The 19,444-nt window shown below is 41.1% G+C and overlaps 1 protein-coding gene across 5 annotated transcripts in view; it reads right to left on the bottom strand.

The window, feature by feature from the left end:
• Positions 1-340: 340 nt before the first annotated feature.
• The window catches only part of CDK14 (cyclin dependent kinase 14), a 701,555-nt gene continuing 682,451 nt past the window's right edge, over positions 341-19,444 (bottom strand). For all 5 annotated transcript variants that reach the window (XM_073581965.1, XM_073581962.1, XM_073581963.1 and 2 more), the window contains one exon: positions 341-7,315. The gene's annotated coding sequence lies outside the window, so the exon portion shown is untranslated. The remainder of the gene's footprint in view (positions 7,316-19,444) is intronic.

The following is a 19,444-nucleotide window of genomic DNA, read 5'->3' as shown; positions in this document are numbered from 1 at the left end:
TGAATCATGTAACACCATTTTGACGACAAAAAATGTGCTTTTCTTCCTGTTTAGTGCTGCTTTTGCTGCTTATTGTGCCAAAACGTTGGCATTTTAAAAAATACACCAGGGGAGACTGGAGTGAAATTGCAACAAGTTTTTGCAACTTTTTAAAAAGTCGCAGTTGCTGAATCAGCTGTAAAATATCTAGGATTGCCGATATTCTGATCTTTTCATGTGATTCACATTTCCAAATACCGGCAGATATTTGTGTTTTTTCCTCCTATAAGGAACCTTTCCTACATCTGGTGCAATGCAGAAGAATGGAATGAAGATCGAAGGCCAGTGAACAAGACAAAAGTCAGATGAGGCACAAATACATCTTTATTTATTTTTGCACAAAATACACATAGTAACAAGTAAAGCATCAATATACGCTGCTACCTACAAGACCATGAAGATAAAATCAGTCTATTATTATGCACTAAGCCAGCAATTCTCAAACTTTCTGTGACCTTCGAGGCACCCATAGGAGGTCGCCACTTTTTGTTAGAATTACTGTTTATTAGACATTGGATTGGCCATTTCCCCATCTCCCATAAACTTCCCCCTTGAATTCCATGGAAATAGATCAGCTGTGGCGAGAAAAAGAAAGAAGCGCTCCCTGTGTAACGCCGCTATCTGCAGATGAGGATAGGTCGGAGGGTTTGTCGCTCACTTGGGCGGGTTGTGTGCGGCCTAACTCCGTGAAAGAGTTAGTAAAAACCCGGTGATGGCTGCCTCTCCAGCCGCTGCACTCAAACCCGATGGGTGGAGGACATATCAAGTAAAGGAGAGGAAAGGTCTGGTAAATCCCCGGCCCTCCCAGAGCCGAACGTGATTCCAAGTGGTAAATATGAAAATTTTGTTCCTGCAACATGTTTAGGAGGGCCCAAGGAAGGAGTAAAGCCCAATCCAAAATGCATTGCAGGAATAAACTAGGACATTTTTACAACTATCGTTCGGAATCACCTGGATTTCCCGCACCTCTCCTCTCCTTAAATGCTAATAGATCAGGCATTTATGACATACACTACCAATATCGCCATAATGGTTTGTAAATAGTAATGCCTCTTTAACCTCTTGTAGTAGGTGTGTCGAATTCTAAATTATTTGGACTTTTGGGTCTTGGGCCAACAAAAAGGGGTAGGATTAATCTATACCCCCCACCTACAAATCTGGATAGTCCTTAGGTATTGGGTCCCCTTTATAAGACCATTAGGACTATTTTAAACATATTTGTCAATAAAAAGATGGGGTGCAGTCCTGGCCTCTGTTAAAGTCCATGTCCGCTCAATGCCAATTCCCGACCTCCTCCATCTTTGGTCCCCACATTTGCAGGATGCCGGGACACAAGAATCCTTCTGAAATTGCTGATTTTCGTATCATTTCGCCAGGGAGAATGGCCACCTCCCATGTCTCTCTGGGAGGTAATCTTTCCTGGACAAGTTGGCAAACATTACTTTAGGTAAAGCCATAGGTTAGTGCAGATTTTATAAAAACATCTATTCACATCTGGCTCATTGAAAACATTGTGTAAATGCTAAAATCTAGTCTAAGGCTGTGTGCATGCGGAGGTTTTTGGAAGAGTTTCAAAAGACTCTCCAAGCCTCAAAACTTCTCAAAAACTTTTTTGAGTTTCTGCTCAGTTTTTCGTTCCAAAAAGAAAGCACCATGTGCACACAGTCTAAAAAAATAGCTGGCAGTCTTTGGCTTTTTTTTATGGGGAAAATAAACAGTCCCATTTTTGGTATTTCGACAGAATTTGCAAACTCAAAATCTCTCACCCCTGGGTCATAAGGGTACTAGGTCTTCAGTTTGAGAATCGCTGGGTTAAAGAAACAGACTAGTGTAATATGAAATAGGCCAAATGTGCTGCCACCCTCAAATCAACGACCCAGCCCAGTTTTCGAGAGGTTTATCAACACTGGCACCATTTTTGCAAGTCTGTATTTTACGTATATCAAAAAACGAGTGCATTTTACGAGAAACTATGAAAGGCTGTGACCATCATGTTCTGATTGCAAATGCAAAGATGCAATCTTATAAGTGCATCCGTTCATGAACTATTCTGACCCCCGGAATGGTGATGGTCGAATACTGTTCAATAAAAAGCATATAAGCCATTCTGGAGCACCGATAAGGACCACATTCACTTTTCCGGTTTCCTTTTTTTTTTGTTTTCCTTTCAATCTCTATATACTATAGAATTAAATAATAAAAAATAATCTTCATTAAATGTGACCAAAACGATCATGGTACAACCAGAAAATAATGTGCACCTCCTTGTGATGGAAAGTTAAAAAGTTCTGGCAAAAAAAAAAAATATCTGTTTATTTCACTTTTTTAGAACCTGTGATAAAAATCATCTCTACGTAAAAAAAAAATTATAGTATTGATCATGAAAAAAAAAAAATAAAATAAAATTGGGAGAATTTTTTGTGTGTTTTTACTTTGAAGGCAAGAAATTTTGCAGATAATTTTAGCCTTCTAGTTCAGTTACGGGATTAAATAAATATATTAATATGTGAGACTCCGTTATAATGATAATATCACAGTGATGGTGACGTGTTTACCCAAATATTTGGAGACCAATGTGTCCCCCTTAGTGCAATTGCTTTGTAAAAAGTTTTTGCCCTTGGCCAGAAAAGGTAACTATTGCATATGTTTCACGTTAGGACTCTTCCGTTTCTTAGGAGTCAAGGTTACACCCCTCTCCCACCCCCAGCTTTTCTGGTTGGAAGGGAGGGGCCTTTGTGGCAAATTGTTTTCCCAAAAATGGTCACAATCATTCCTCCATCTCTTCACCTACCACCCAAAGTCTGACGTAACAGCAGAATATTTGGCCAGGATGTTCGGCTGTACAGTCATCGGGAAAGGGTAGGGCCGCCTTAGCTGAGGATCCATGCTGAAGAAGCAGAGGCATTGTAAGTTTCTATCAGCAACTTTAATCTCCAATTGGAAGCCACATGTCATACTAGAACTTTAAAAAGAAACCTTTTATTGATTTATTTTTTTAATAATTTTGTCCATCATGGAAAGTTATGAAGCTTTTCATATTACTTTATTAAGGGATTACTCATTTGGAGTACAGATGATGGCAGTGAAATGGTTAGCTCGGTACCTGTGTCTAACAAATATTTCAGATGATCGATGCTCTGATGTCGGATCGCACTCTGGGTCTGGAGACACACGGCCACTTTGTGCATTGCAATCCAAGATCAGAGCGATGATCATGGACGTTCAAAAGAACCCAAACTCTGGGGATAAACTGCTACAGGAGATTGTTCCGATGAGGGCAACTCTAAGAGGAGGAGAACGGAGCACTGCTGACCCTTTCACTGCCATCAGATGTACTCCTAATGAGTACCTTCTGTTATAAAAGGCAGGTAAATAGACTGGGGAATAGCAGGAGTTTGGAAGCCACTTACTGGGTTCAACTTGTAAAACAACTTGAAGAAACTTGACGTTTTGCTGTAGCCCTTTGTTACTGCATTAAGGGGGTTGTCCCATCTGGGACATGTGTGGCCTATCAACTGGATATGTTTGTTCTGGAAGTTGTGAAACTTCCACACAAGTGAATGGACTGAGCCGCAGATACGCGGCCACCTCTCCACTGACAGTGGTGCACCACGGAGCTCCATTCTCGAGGTAGATCTGGGTGCATGAGATGGAACCTGCATCGACTTGAAAAATATGGCATCTCCTATTAAGATGCAATAAATTTATCTTCTCAAAATCATACAATGGTTGCTTGACCGAGAGAGAATAAACAACAACTAAACAATCAGACACAATCTTAGATGTTGGGATCAACACTAAATGTACTAGCAGGAAAGGAGAAACATAATTGGCTCCCAAATCCCTCTAGAGCCAGTAAGAGATATCCATAATTTGGGATCTACTATTCTGTTCATCTCTGGAATAAATTAAATAATGGAAGAAGTATAAAGGATTCCGCCCTTTGTCTTTTGTAAGGTCAGTCGAAAGGCAGCGCTGAAGGTCAGCAAGTTCTCCATTTCTAGTAAGCAACGAGAACCTGTGGACCTTCTCTCCGTCTCCTGCATCTACTGCTGAAATAGGAACTGAACAGAAGGGGGCAAACGCTGACCTCTTCCGTAAAAGTTAGGTAGAATAAGATAAGCATCAGAGTCTCACTGTCCTGAGATGGGGAAAGAAGTAATGGAATGGACCAAAACCAAGAATAGATCAGCACCAGGAATGAATCCTACCGTATCCTAATTTTGGATCCAATTATGGCTTTTTTTTATCCTCCCACCTGGGCAATATCCTAAAGTTCTAAATGTCTATGAATTAAACTAAAGTCTGCAGTCAGAAGACCAAGCTAAAAAAAATGGTATATAGAGAAATATTTACAGCCGCCATCTTCTTACCATAAAAATCGAGAACGTGATGACAGCCAGTGTCTGAATAGGTGGCCTTTACTTCCCTCTAATACCAAGGACATCCTGCAAATATTCTATCAAATATTCTAGGTTTTCCCTTTATTGCCTCTCGAGTTGGAACCGGAACAGCTCAATAAGGCCAAAAAATAGACATAATGCACAATATGCAATCTGTATGGAATGTGTAAAAGACAGAAAATTGTAAACTGTTTTGGTTTGTGAAATGATATAAATTATCCCTGCATTTAAGCTCTCAAAATGAAGACGTGCACATCATGATCATGAGGCTACAGGCTGCAAGGAATTATTAGATTTTTTGCAAGTATTCTACTCTGCCTCCTGCGGCCACTGCAGGGAAAATGTATCATAATACATTTTCCCTGCAGTGGCCGCAGGAGGCAGAGGAATGACATGGCGGCCATTGGAATGATTGGGTGATACAGATGGGCAATTCGATTTACGCTGCTGTGGTCTGGTGGCCAGTCTGGTCCTCCGAGACAGCCGGTCCTCAATTACGCATCCTCGGCATCTCCGGCACTTATGAGGTCATGTGAGACCTGGTTAGAAGACATCACACAATGTCATGTGTGAGTTGCAACACAACACCATGACATCCCGGGGTTACCCAGCACGCACCGGAGATGCCCAGGATGATGACCCGATCATGCAGAAGTAAAACCGGCTGCGGCAAAGAACCGGAGTGGACATTAGACCCAAGGCAGCACAAATCAAATTGCCCGTCTCAAATGGGTGTCTATGGAAAGCATGGTTGTCCTGATAACACATCAGAAGCCAAAGCCAATGTTTTTGCTCTAGCAAAAAAAGCGTTTTCTTTGGGGTTTTTTTGTAGATTACTTAATTTATGATGCCCATAAGGAATATGGAAAGGAGGTTTCCAGAAAGAAGTAGCCATTTTAAAATTAAAAATATATATATTTTAGGGGAATTCAGAGTACAGCCCACTGATTGCATCATGCAATTCCTTATTTCCCCTGTGGTGGCACTGCAGAGGAATTGAACACTTGCTCTTGTATTCCAACATCGATTACAAGTGATTTGTAATCTTAGTAATGAGACAGTCATTGACTATTTTATTCTTGGGGGTACCATGGTGCCATTGTCCAAACATGGGCCACCCCTTTCACAATAAGTGATTTTTTTTCCCCTAATTTACATTTGCAATACTACTATAAAAGACTTTGCTAGAGATCATAGCGGGACCTTGCTTTATAAGCCACAATCAGGAACTTCTTCCTACTCCTCTCTAGACTATGGGGTGCCTGAAACATGGACATCCACTATTTTAGATGACTGCCATGTTTTGTGATGGCCCAAAGCAAGAAGAAATGATGATGGGGAAATTAGGATAAAACAAGGTCTCAATGTCAAAGATTTTAACTAAAAATACAAATTTAAAGGGGACCTGTCACTTGCCATAAATATGTAACTGTATGACCAGGTGTCAATGCCACTGTTCTCCTGAATCCGGTGATGTTTTTCTTTTGTTCCTGTGCCTCTCTCTTCCTGAGATATGACCTCCTCTTCCTTACATGTAAATTAGTTTTTTTGTTTGCTTTTTTTTTTTTTTTTTAAGTCAAGTGGGTGTGGTCCTCAATGAAGTTTCCCTCAGGACCATGCCCACTTCAATAAAAATGCAAGATTTATGTACAGGGAAAACAGGTCCATATCTAAGGAACGGAGAGGCACAGGAACAAAAGAAAAATATCGCCGGATTCAGGAGAACAGCGGCATTTACACCAGATAAAAAAAAATATATATGTTTGGTAAGTGACAACTCCACTCTAAAATAAAAATGAAGGGGAGAGGGATTTTGTTTTTTTGTTTTTTATCTATTCAGATAGACATTTTGATGCTATGGGCATTTACCTCTTTAGGAAAAAAAATGACACTGTGCTCCAACAAAATTTATCTCAAGGGTTCTGCACACACAGGATTTTGGCTCAATACATACCTCAGCTTCTAACTGATATATCAGCTCGTGCTGGGCTTTCCCGCTGCGATACAGGAAGGCAGAGCTGCTACATGCAGGTGAAGAGTGAGTAATAAACTGGTAAAAAGAAACCTGAGTATTACAAATGGGTAATGGTAGTTTATGTAGTGATTTTGGAGGTTTTTGTTTTTAGGATCCCTTTGAATGTTCGTGTGAACCATCAGAATAAAATGGAATGCAAATAAAAAAATAAATAATAATTCTCTTTGAAATTGACCATAGCTCCAAAAGTGAAAAAAATTGTGACCCGTCCCCCCCGCACGTTTCCATTCATATTCTATATATGCTTTATTCTAAAAACCATGAATACATTACACATTGTTATAGTGAAGTACAAATGTCAATGTTTTCTCATCCAAAGCCTCATATTAACAGCTCGGATGTTCAACAAAATATTGCTAATTATAAGAACAGGCCCCAGCGCCCAATGATATTAAAGTCCTTGTATAGAAATGTATACTAAACGATCCAGTATGAATTTGCTTCAAACATTTATTGCAAACGAGTTTTTTTTTTTTTCGCTTTTCGCTAAGAAAAGTCTTGCAAACTGATAAATAGTCGTATTCTAGGCTTACAGCCTCGTAGGAAAAACTTAGGAAGGTTTAGAGACATGAGCATATACGTATGTGTTGTCTTAAATGAAATCGGGGAAATAAAAGAACATAAAAAAAAAGATGCCGTGTAATATTACATTTTAATCTTCATATAAATCACAAGGTAGCAAACTGCGTGCAAGGCTTGAAGCAAATAAGTGGGTGGAATATTGTTTTGAGTGATGAGTCAGCTTATGGTTGATGATCAACCGCCAAAAGTTCTCTCCGTAAGGCAAATGTCTTCTCCTTCCATGAATTTCTGCAATTTTTTTTACTTTTTTTCTCTCCTGGAAAGAAGAAAACACAAAGTCAACATGATGGGTAAATAACAAAAGTTTGACAAAGGTCATTAAAAGAGCTAAAATATCTAAAAAATATATTACTCTTAATCATAAGCCGTTTTTTTAAGTTTTAGGAGTCAGAACTCAATGCTCATTCATTGGAACACAGTAGTAAATAGTTGACCCATTTGGTTCAGAGTTGTAACACTTAAGGGTGTGAGGGTTTTTTTGCTGAAGTTTTGGAGCAGAAACTCCCCAACTCTCCAATCAACTCATGTTTTGTTAACTGCCCGTGATTTTTGAAAAGTCGTAAACTACTGCAAAATAAACTCAGTGTGAATGCTCCCTAACTGCCCGACTCCCACTAACTTACAAAGAATCATGGCTCTGTAAGTTCAACCAGTAATGCTCCATCAAAACCAATCTGTCCAATCAGTAATGCTCCATCAAAACCAATCTGCTTCAACGTTCGACCATTCAGATCTACAGATCCATGGAAATACAAGAACCAAACGGTTCCTACCATTTACCAATCACCACAAAGGTACATTTACACCAGTCGATGAGCGGCGTTAAACGACTGCCGATTGGCAACATGTTTTCAGGTCAGCGGTTGTTTAATGGTCTGTTTTGATAGGCAGAAAGTGCTTTAGATGTTCACAGAATGATCTGTAGTCGATCGCTCTGTGTGACTAGGTTGCATTTGTTCTCAGCAGCACGGTTCTGGTTTGTGCTGTTGAGAATGCTCTTCTATTAGGCAAACTTTCACCAGATGAATGAGCATTTTGCTCGCTCTTCAAGTGATCGGCAAACTGTTTAAACTGAGCTATTTTTGGGGAAATAAGCATTTCTGGGAATGCTCATAATCATGCAATGGAAATGCACCTTTTGGGTTGGATTGGAATCCCTACTGAGAGTTTTCGGAACACCTTTTATTGATTTCGTAGGGGGGAATATGTTATAATTCCCATTCCGTTTAGTAATTTACCAAAATGAAATTTTGGTTAGCTCTGTATAACCCTTGGAAGTTTTGGGGAAAAAATGTCCTTAATTACATGGGGCAGAACCTGTTCTTAATCTCTTCCTTGGCTTTAATATGTAAGCTTAGTAATACAGTTACATGCATGAGTCCTTAAACAGTAACGGTCATTTAAAAAAATAAAAAACAGTCTGAAGTTATAAATGGAGCTGGTCTGGGCGTAGAGGCCCCAAGAAATCACTGATGGAACAAAAGCGCTCAAAAAAAAAAAAATCCTTGGACCTTTCTCTACTAACTCACCTTCTAAAGAAAAGCAGAACTCAGCTGAGCACTTGTCTTTATTTTAGTACTTGGGGGTGGTAACAGCCCCTTCGAAACCCAGTGAATACAAATCTTGATGTCATCATAAAATGCCAAGCTTTTTTAAATGACAGTAACTCTCAAAGGGGTTTTCCATTTTCAGAAAATCTGTGTCCCTAGTACTTTACTCATCCTCCCTGGTTCCAGTGTTGAGTCTCCACCACCGCTCCGGTGTTTGCTGCTCTGTAGCTGTAACATCACATCGACAGTACTTGCAGCCAATCACTGGCTGGTGCCATCTACATGGGCAGAGGTGAAGAGCTTAATGGCGTCAGTGTAACAGACACAATGAAATTTCCTCTAAATGGAAAAACTCTTTACGGAACCAAGCACTGCGATCTAGTACCCCTCCTATATAACTTTGTTAGGCTTAAATATCCAGAATATCAGAAAAAACTTCAAACTTTTTTTTTGTTTGCTAGTCTGAACCAACGCAAACTAAATTGGGCTTTAGGGAAAGTTTGCACGGTAAGTTCTAAAGGAAACGTATTAATGTCTCTGGAGCTTAAAAATAACAAAAAGGGCTTCAAATAAGACATACGACCCTCAACAAGACTTCTTTTCTGGAGAAAGTTGGGTTTGCAGCAGGAGAGACTATTTCCCCCCATTAATGTAAGGTGTAAGGCTAGTTTCACATTAGCGTTTACGGCCGCAGCGTCGGGCTGCGCACGGCCGCCGCTAAGCCCCGTCCCCTGCCGCGCCTCCACCGGTAGCTCCGTCTACGGGCGCATGACGCTGCATGCGTCCTGCATCCCCTATCTTTATCACTGGGGATGCAGGCCGTGCACAGTATGCGTTTGGCAGCGCATGCGTCCTTTTGACGGTGCGCCGAACGCAACCAAATTGCAACAGGTTGCGTTTGGCGCTGGTCGGCGCCCGTAGGCGGAGCTACCGGCGGAGGCGTGGCAGGGGCAGGGCTTAGCAGCGGCCGTGCGCAGCCCGACGCTGCGGCCGTAAATGCTAATGTGAAACTAGCCTTAGTCAAATATTTGTATGGATGTCACAGGGACACAAAAAGATAGACAATACGTTCATTTTTAAGAAAGCGACTTTTAAGGTGGCCACTGGCCTCACTTCCAGTCTCTGGGATGAGCTTGGTGACAAAATTGAAAAGATGTTAATTTGGAAGAGTGTCCTATATCTAGAATATTCACGTATCAGCAAATCCATCATGACAGCCTTATTCTTGAGAGGTCTAAAATTCTTGACTTTATATAAAGAACCGTAGAGAGAATTTCCTTCATCCGTAGTGAAGCTGTCCTAGAATGGTATCTAAAGGGTCACCTTCTCCTCGGCCCCAAATACTCAGGTCTCCACGCAAGTCATTCTGTTGATATTACTCATCTCTGACCAAGCAAATTTTTGTTTACCACAATTTTTTAACGCTGTATTATATAATCTAGTCAATACTAACACTACAAGAACCTGCATCATGGGAGACACCTCCATCATTCCTTAGTAGTAGGACCCATCCCTTGATTATCATCTCCAAATTCCAACATAATGAGATCCGTATTTAGAGGGTTTTTTAGTAACTTGGAACTGATTATTTTAGTTCCCCGTCTAGGATTAGGTTGTTAGTGTGATATCCTGATCGCACCATCAAAGCCTCGAAGCGTAGGATAACAGGCTTCTTGCACAGGCACCTTGCCATCTGCCTTTTAATTTACGTATCACGGGGATGGAAGGGGTTAAATGTTCATTGTGGCTCAGTACATCTTGTCTACTTGAAAGTGACTTGTAAGCTACACAAGGTTGGGGACCATTATCGTAGATCGTCTGCTGAAGACTCGTTTGATGGCTTCAGTGCATGCGTATATATATTTTAAGGAGATCATGTCCTTGAAGACCATCACACACTTAGACCATTAAGTGCTGACTTTCCATTATATCCATTATATAGTCTGAAGAACCAAGCTCGGCAATTTTTTTTTTTTTTTAAGTTTTGCAAAACTTAAACATTTCAGGAGATAAATGGATTTTCAGCACTTTTAAAACAAAATTCTTGCAGAACTGAACATAAGTTATAGAAATAAAAACAGGAACCGTGGAAGACTTCTTCTTCCCAAAAAGTGACTAGATGCCAAAATCTTCATCCGTATAGAATCTGGTGTCATTTTTTTTTACAGATTCATATTAAAAATGCAAAAAATACCTCAATAATCTGCACGTTCTGATATCGTTACACCCCACAGTGATGTACCATATAAGCCAACAAAGAAATGGTCTACTGCTTCCGGGTGAGCCTCCCAAGCAGGAGCAGTTGCTCCTACGTCTTCCCTTCTCTCTGACTAATCAGTGCAATTGTAGGTGGGCGCACAGGTTGCAATGACAGCCAGACTCTGGTGCTTATTTGGACTCAATGGTATGATGGTTAAAACAGTTGACTATTACTCAGACAACCCCTTCTGAATTCCTATATTTTCACCCAGTAAAATAATACTTTCCTCCAGTGCCGGCGCCATTCCAGCGGTGTCAGGACTGACTCTCCCAGGGCTCACATGACATTATGTCACATGATCCTTGCAGTCAATCAGTGCTGACTTCACTCTCACCTCCTTCGGATAAATCTAGACATCCAGAGGAAGTGAGAGCTGCTGCTGCTCTATTACTTCCTCCAGATGTCAATTACATCTGTAGGAGAGGACAGTCAAGCCACAGATAATGTTTTTGAGCTCCGGAAGAGCCAATGCCAACACTGCTGAAATGGCGCATGCACTCGAGGTGAGTATAAGTGTTGTTATTTTCTGGATAGTGCACAACCCCTTTTATAACGACTTTGCTACAATTTGGTACAAAAGCAATGGAACTTCAACTTTGTTCTCTACCCTTGGCATTCTTGTAGTTACTGGCCATTGACAAAAAAAACAGCGGTTGGGCCAAAATGGTTATACTTGACACGGCCAACTGATGGTCAGGGGAGATGTAAATCGCACGTCTGATTTCGGACTGCCAATCTCATTGTTCTCCTGTAGATAAGTCACCGTCCACTGTGTCAGGGGTGCAGCTTTCTCATAGAGAACACAGGAGCGCTAGGAAAGTCAGCTGAGATGTCTGCCAGCCAAACATTCGGCCGGCACCTATCTAATGTGTATGGCTAGTTTCAGACTATCCCACCTCCGTGCTTTTGTACCTGCCTCACGGAGATACCGGGGCACAAAAAAACACCTTCTTCAGTAACAGAAAGGTTTGGTTGTTTTCATAGTGCTCAGGAATTTTGTCGAATCTTCCGGAGTACGGGACATCTTTCCTTTTTCCGGGAGGATTGGAAAGACTGGCAAGTATGCTCTACTGGATGTAGACCCATAGAACTGTCTTTCCATATTTCCTTGTCTATTGATTTAAGCTTACACATCTTGATATCTGATTGTCAAATAATAGTCGCTTTCCAATGAGTTTCGGCCCAGAGTTAATATAAAGGAGTAAAATGAAAAGCTCGATGGTTTTGCACAGGACAAAGCGGACATTTTGGGTGAATCACGATTCCAAAAATGCATCATGCTATAGAAAAAAAAGATAAGAAAGGAAAACAAGGACTCTTGCTGTGCAGGTGAATGACCTGTGGGAGCAGACCATGCCTGCCAGGATTTCTACACATTGCAAGCATCAGACGGAGAGTAACTGATTAGATCATCTTCTACCTGCCACCGACTAGGCTCGGGAGACTAATTAGAGGAAGTACTGCCTGCACAGGCACCCCATTGACACCTAATTTGCTCAGCCAAAGCCCTTGGGGAGAATGTATTATCTGTGCAGCTGCGCTTTCTGCCTTACTGAATTTAGACATAAGCAAACCAGTTCTACTAAGAACAATAAGGCCCTCTCCGGCACAATGACGTTCGGAGAAATGCACACATACATATAGAAATAAAATAATCCAGAGGCCGCCATGCCCTTTGTTCAGAGAATTTTCTCACGAAAATGAAAAAAAAAAAAAAAGGACACAATATATACTGTTATTGCTTTTAATATTTTTCTATTGTTTTACTTTAATTTTTTTTTTTTAAGATTTATAGTTTGAGCTGATTTTCTATACAATTTATTTTTTTTGCTGTATAAAATAATGAAAAATGAAAACAAATCTCAGGCTATTAATCTATAATCTTGTCAGTTCAACCCACAGGATCACCCAATTGATCAACAGTAGTGTGACTGTGCCTGGAACTGCAGCTTATCCCAGTCAAGAATCCAATTTTTGCTCTTCTTTTATTACCGCTGTTCCCGAGTATTCGGTTTCTTGCGTTTTTTTTTTTGTTTTTCTGAAAACTACCACATGGCTCCAGAGATATAGGCCTTTTTTATTAAGTGCTTACTTTTCTGGGTTGAACAAAGGAGTGTGGCTCACAGGATTATTATGTAGAGCAGCCTTTAGACACGCCCCTGAGGATCCTGTAAACTGTACCTCCTGGGTAAAGGCTATGAAAAATAAAACTGTCCGTATCTTTGGAACCGTATGGCGGATTTCAGAAAAACAAAAAATGGCACACTCAGGAGAGGAGCGGGACTAAAAGAAGAATGAAAACTGGACACTTGGGTTCTAATGAAAGGTCCTCTTTAAGCCAAAGTTACCAGCCACAGACATCATTATGACTGGTAAACAGCAATTAGGCCACAGTGCTCCAGTAATCAGATCCTCATTCTGTCAACCTCTTATTAACTGTAAGATCCCTTTTAATTATTTCAGAACAATAGGGACAAACGAGCACCCAGCCTCCCAATCCTACAAGTTTAGAGGTTCATCAGTAACACAAAAATGAAAATCCATGCGATACCATGGTAGATGGCAAATTACGTACTGTAGGCAAATATATTCTATGTACTGAAGAATATGTTGGCACCATATCGTTAGTAATAAGTAAATAAGCCACCCACTTCTCAATACTTTCACACATACACTCACTGGCCACTTTATTAGGTACACCATGCTAGTAACGGGTTGGACCCCCTTTTGCCTTCAAAACTGCCTCAATTCTTCGTGGCAGAGATTCAACAAGGTGCTGGAAGCATTCCTCAGAGATTTTGGACCATATTGACATGATGGCATCACACAGTTGGCGCAGATTTGTCGGCTGCACATCCCTGATGCGAATCTCCCGTTCCACCACATCCCAAAGATGCTCTATTGGATTGAGATCTGGTGACTGAGGAGGCCATTTGAGTACAGTGAACTCATTGTCATGTTCAAGAAACCAATCTGAGATGATTCGAGCTTTATGACATGGCGCATTATCCTGCTGAAAGTAGCCATCAGATGTTGGGTACATTGTGGTCATAAAGGGATGGACATGGTCAGCAACAATACTCAGGTAGGCTGTGGCGTTGCAACGATGCTCAATTGGTACCAAGGGGCCCAAAGAGTGCCAAGAAAAAATTCCCCACACCATGACACCACCACCACCAGCCTGAACCGTTGATACAAGGCAGGATGGATCCATGCTTTCATGTTGTTTACGCCAAATTCTGACCCTACCATCCGAATGTCGCAGCAGAAATCGAGACTCATCAGACCAGGCAACATTTTTCCAATCTTCTACTGTCCAATTTCGATGAGCTTGTGCAAATTGTAGCCTCAGTTTCCTGTTCTTAGCTGAGAGGAGTGGTACCCGGTGTGGTCTTCTGCTGCTGTAGCCCATCTGCCTCAAAGTTCGACGCACTGTGCGTTCAGAGATGCTCTTCTGCCTACCTTGGTTGTAACGGGTGGCAATTTGAGTCACTGTTGCCTTTCTATCAGCTCGAACCAGTCTGCCCATTCTCCTCTGACCTCTGGCATCAACAAGGCATTTCCGGCCACAGAACTGCCGCTCACTGGATTTTTTTTCTTTTTCGGACCATTCTCTGTAAACCCTAGAGATGGTTGTGCGTGAAAATCCCAGTAGATCAGCAGTTTCTGAAATACTCAGACCAGCCCTTCTGGCACCAACAATCATGCCACGTTCAAAGGCACTCAAATCACCTTTCTTCCCCATACTGATGCTCGGTTTAAACTGCAGGAGATTGTCTTGACCATGTCTACATGCCTAAATGCACTGAGTTGCCGCCATGTGATTGGCTGATTAGAAATTAAGTCTTAACACACAGTTGGACAGGTGTACCTAATAAAGTGGCCAGTGAGTGTATAACCACCCGTCATACAGAAAAAAACAAAAAACGTCCAATTGTTAATGCCCTTTTGTTCCATAACTGTTGTTATCCGCCTCATCATACTAGAGATCTGGTGAGGCTTATCTAGGTGCCCTTCTGGCAGACGTAGCAGGGTCACTTCCTAAAACCTCTTTCTCTATTATGGGATTAGGCAGGTGGTGTGTCATCCTTCAGCTCCCCCTTTCTTTCCGTTTCTTTATACCTCTTCTCCATTCTTTCATATATCGCTTGTTTTTACTATACCTATACATAACCTGAATTTGTCCTCTTCTTTATCTCCTCATTGTCCTCTTTTACATTCTTTTTATACCTAACTAAAAATATTTCAAGAGAAAAAGAAAAAAAAAAATGACTGCTTTGTGTGAATGGTTCCTTCCATCGGCATGAAGTCTGAAATTTCATGCACTCAATGCTACGTCCATGCGGGCTAAGTGGTGGCAGGATGAACAGTCTTCTGAGTCTCCAAAGAATGAACTCTACTAATACCAGCTCTCTCATCATGGCAGACAAGCAAGCACGAGCACTAAGAGGCAGGGTGTCCTGACGTGTTCTGTATTGGGGTAAGATAAGGATCCATGGGTCATGTTGGCAGAGACATCTTCTAAACCGGTGTTGACCTAACCCTTCTCCAGATGAAGTCACCAGAGCCAAAATTTGGAAGTTTCTGCTCTTGATATCAAGGGCCGATTGACCAATAGGGCAGTCACAAAGGGTCCCAGACCTAGAGAAGACCATGAGTGGTCCATATCACTTTAAGTTCCACCCCAGCATGATGAAGTATCAGGAATCACCTCCTTACCAGCAACAGCCTTGACAAGACTTCAAATAAAATTGTCTCATGCTGGAGCACACAGCTTCCACTGCCTCCTGGTTTCTCGTTTAATGGGGGAGCAATGCACTCCTGACTAGAGATGAGCGACTTTGTTCGGATTCAGTTCCGAATACGATCGGAATCAAATTTTGCTTTTGCAATATTCGTCGAACACAGCCAGACATCATTAGAGTCAATGGGAGTAGAAATTACCAAATATGTTCGGAACCCATCACAAGACATACATTCGGCATGAACAGTGTTCGATTATGGCCCGAATATGTCAAAATCAGATTCGTGGCCAAAAACCAAACAAATTCGCTCAATTCTACTCCTGCTGGCCTGAAATGTGTGTGTTCCGATTCTGCAAGCAGAAGCAACTTTGTCTTTGCAGTATAGAAGAAGCGCAGTGGCAATGAGACGGGGCTGGATCGACAGCATCGCTTGCAAGCTCTATGGGAGAGAGCCTGTAAGTGCTGCACTCCTTACCTAGGAGAACGAGGAGTAAACAATAAAAATCCATCCGTTCTTGAAAAGTAAATGGCTAAGTTGCTCGATTTTCAAACACTTTGCAAATTTTACCCATTTGTGAAGATAAGACGAACGCTTTCAAGGAGCGTTGATTCTGACAGAGACAATAGATCCTTTCTACCACCACTACTAATGTGATCAAAAACTGTGGTTTTCCAAGACTTGATCACCAATCTATGGCTTGTTTGGTGGGGGTCGTACTCTCGGAAGTCTGATCGGCTGGTTCCAAAGATCGGAGTGCCGAGTGCACTTTTTGGTTTGCACGGCACAGCGCCATACATATCATAGCATCTGGTATTGCGTCTTCGTCCTATCCAAGTAAATATGTTAAAAAGTTACAGAAAATATACTGTACATACACACACACACACATATATATATATATATATATATATACACACACACATTGCATTATTTAATTTTCCTTCTATAATTAAATCATAGCATGAGATCGCCTGTGATTGTGAAATACAATGGTGGAATGAAATGTCCTACAGCCAAAGGATTTAAATCAATGGTGTAAAATAAACCCCATAAATATAAAGGAAATCTTTACACGGCTTCTTCCAGAACTTTAAAAGCTCAGTATCATTTATCCATATTTAAACACCTTGGAGATTTGCTGTGTGCTGCCACTTTTTTTTTTATTCACAGTCCTTTCCCTCTCTCTAGAGAATCGTGTAATTTATTTTCTAAACTCTTTTTTACTTTGACACTCCGGCAGAACCTCTCTCTTACCCCTTACATTGTCTAAGGAGATTTGCTGTGCAAAGAACAAAGTCTCCCAAGCCTTTTGCAATTACCATTTGAATCAGCTTTCACAGCACAAAGAATGGTGAGATTTCCAATATGAATCTCTGTGTAAGAGAAGCCGGCCTCCATTGGGCAGCGAGGAGGATGGTGGGAAGAGTCTGATTTTAATCATTTGTCGGAAATGTTATTTACTAAACAAGAAAACATAAATTACAACAAATGTGTGAATCATTTTATTTATTTTTTTTTATCAAAGTAGATATCAAAATCTATTAATCTATCACCTTGTAGAGGGCATAGAGAGTAGAATTTCAATATTTGCAGATGGAGGACAATTTAATATTACGGAGGGGTTTATATAACCTGGAGGCTTGGGCTTAGAAATTAAAATTTAACGTAGATACATGTAAGGTCATGCAGTTGGGCAGAGGACATAAAATGTATAATCATGTGCAAAATTGTAAAACACTGGGGTAAAAATGTGATTGAAAAAGGCTTTGGTGTATGCGCGGATGATAAACTCCACTTTAGTGATCAGTGTCAGGCAGCTGCTGCTAAAGGCAAATAAAATAATGGGCTGTATTAAAAGATGAATAGATGATCATGACGAGAACATAGTTTTGCCTCTTTACTTGTCACTATGCGGCCAAATAGGATGCTGTGTACAATTTTGGATCTCCAGAGTATCAGAAGGACATAACCGAAATTGAGTGGGTGCAGAGAAGGGCGACCAATGTTATTAAGAGAATGGTTGGACTGCAGAAGACGGGTTATCAAACTTGGGGTTATTACGCTCAGAAAAATGAAGGCTTAAGGGTGACTTATTACAATGTACAACTATACCAGGGGACCGTACAGAGATCTTTCTAATCTTAGGCTTATGATCGATACAAGGGGGCATCCTCTACATCTAGAGGTAAAAAGGTTTAATCATAATTATAGTCGAAAATTCTTTACTGGAAGATAAGTGAGACTATGGATTCTTCACCTTAAGAGGAGTGAGACTATATGGATTCTTCACCTTAAGAGGAGTGAGACTATGGATTCTTTCCCTAAGAGGAGTGAGACTATGGATTCTTTACCGTACAAGCAGTGAGATTGTCGGACTGTCTGCCACATGGTGTTGTAATGGTTGATTCTCTACAAAAGTACAAGAAGGGTCTGGATGGATGCCTTTCTTGTAAAATATAATATTACAGGTTACAGGAACTAGATTCTGTGATGGGTCGTTGATCCCAGGAACTATTCTGATTGCTATATGTGGAGTCGAGAAGGAATCTTTCCCCTAATATGGGGCACTTAGCATCTGTCTCATGGATTTTTTTTGCCTTCTTCTGGATCAGCATGTTGGGCTATAAGTTGAACTCCATGGACTTAATTCTATCTATTATCTATATATCTATTATCTAGCTTCTATCTATCTTCTATCTAATAATAATAATAATAATAATAATAATAAATTTTATTTTTATAGCGCCAACATATTCCGCAGCACTTTACATTTCGGAGGGGATTTGTACAGACAATAGACATTACAGCATAACAATAATCACATACAGTAGATTATAACAGATACCAAGAGGAATGAGGGCCCTGCTCGCAAGCTTACAGTCTATGAGGAAAGAGGTAGACACGAAAGGTGGGTGGTAACAGTTGCCCTGATTGTATGGACCAGCCATAATGTTAAGTGTGTAACAGCACAGACACAGAGGGCTAATGGATGCATAAAGCATGTGGGTTCATGATGCGGGAAATCTGGTTAAGGTAAAACTTTTGGCTGTGCCACACAGGGATAGATTAGGTTAATGTGTTGAGGCGATAGGTCAGTCTGAATAAATGCGTTTTCAGGGCACGCTTAAAATTGTGGGGATTGGGGACTAATCGTATTGACCTGGGAAGTGCATTCCAAAGAATTGGCGCGGCACGTGTAAAGTCTTGGAGACGGGAGTGGGAGGTTCTGACTATTGAGGATACTAACCTCAGGTCATCAGCAGAACGGAGAGCATGGGTAGGGTGGTATACTGAAACAAGGGAGGAGATGTAGGGTGGTACTGAGCCATGGAGGGCTTTGTGGGTGAGGGTAATAAGTTTATACTGAATTCTGGAGTGGATCGGTAGCCAGTGTAATGACTGGCACAAGGTAGAGGCATCGGTGTAACGATTGGTGAGGAATATGATCCTGGCTGCAGCATTCAAGACAGATTGGAGAGGTGAGAGTTTGGTAAGAGGGAGACCGATTAGAAGAGAGTTACAATAGTCGAGACTAGAATGAATAAGAGAAACAGTAAGAGTTTTTGCAGAGTCAAAAGTAAGAAAAGGTCGAATTCTAGAAATGTTTTTGAGGTGCAGATGACAAGAGCGAGCCAGTGATCGAATGTGGGGGGCAAAGGAAAGCTCGGAATCAAGTATGACCCCAAGACAGCGGGCCTGTTGCTGGGGAGTAATAGTGGAGCCACACACAGAAATAGCAATGTCGGGTATAGGTACATTAGTAGAGGGAGGAAACACCAGGAGCTCAGTCTTTGACAGGTTCAGTTTCAGATATAGTGAGGACATGATA

Source organism: Dendrobates tinctorius, unplaced genomic scaffold (assembly GCF_039654945.1).
Source record: "Dendrobates tinctorius isolate UK_male_01 unplaced genomic scaffold, ASM3965494v1 ptg000070l, whole genome shotgun sequence".
NCBI lineage: Eukaryota > Metazoa > Chordata > Amphibia > Anura > Dendrobatidae > Dendrobates > Dendrobates tinctorius.
The sequence above is the reverse complement of the archived record's forward strand: the minus strand, read 5'-3'. Positions and strand labels throughout refer to the sequence as shown.